Genomic DNA, 692 nt, shown 5'->3' with positions numbered 1-692 from the left:
TCTGGTTTTGGTATTAGGGTGATGGTAGCCTCATAGAATGAGTTTGGAAGTTTACCTTCCTCTGCAATTTTCTAGAAGAGTTTGAGTAGGATAGGTGTTAGCTCTTCTCTAAATTTTTGGTAGAATTCAGCTGTGAAGCAGTCTGGACCTGGGCTGGAGCAAGCATCTTTTCATTTCATGGGTGCAGTCACCATCTGCAGTGATTTTGGAGCCCAAAAAACTAAAGTCTGTCACTGTTTCCACTGTTTCCCCATCTATTTGCCATAAAGTGATGGAACTGGATGCCATGATCTTCATTTTTTGAATGTTGAATTTTAAACCAGCTTTTTCACTCTCCTCTTTCACTTTCATCAAGAAGCTCTTTAGTTCTTTAGTTCTTCTTTGCTTTCTGCCATAAGAGTGGTGTCATGTGCGTATCTGAGGTGATTTCTCCCCGTGATCTTGATTCCAGCTTGTGCTTCATCCAGCCTAACATTTTGCATGATGCACTCTGCATATAAGTTAAATAAGTAGGGTGACAATATACAACCTCGACATAGTCCTTTCCCAATTTGGAGCAAGTCTGTTGTTCCACGTCCAGTTCTAACTGTTGCTTCTTGACCTGCATACAGATTTCTCAGGAGGCAGGTCAGGTGGTCTGGTATTCTCATCTCTTTCAGAATTTTCCACAGTTTGTTGTGATCCACACAACC

The sequence above is a fragment of the Bison bison genome, unplaced genomic scaffold (genome assembly GCF_000754665.1).
Source record: "Bison bison bison isolate TAMUID 2011002044 unplaced genomic scaffold, Bison_UMD1.0 scf7180017864251, whole genome shotgun sequence".
In the NCBI taxonomy this organism is placed as follows: Eukaryota; Metazoa; Chordata; class Mammalia; order Artiodactyla; family Bovidae; genus Bison; species Bison bison.
This window is presented reverse-complemented; position numbering follows the sequence as displayed.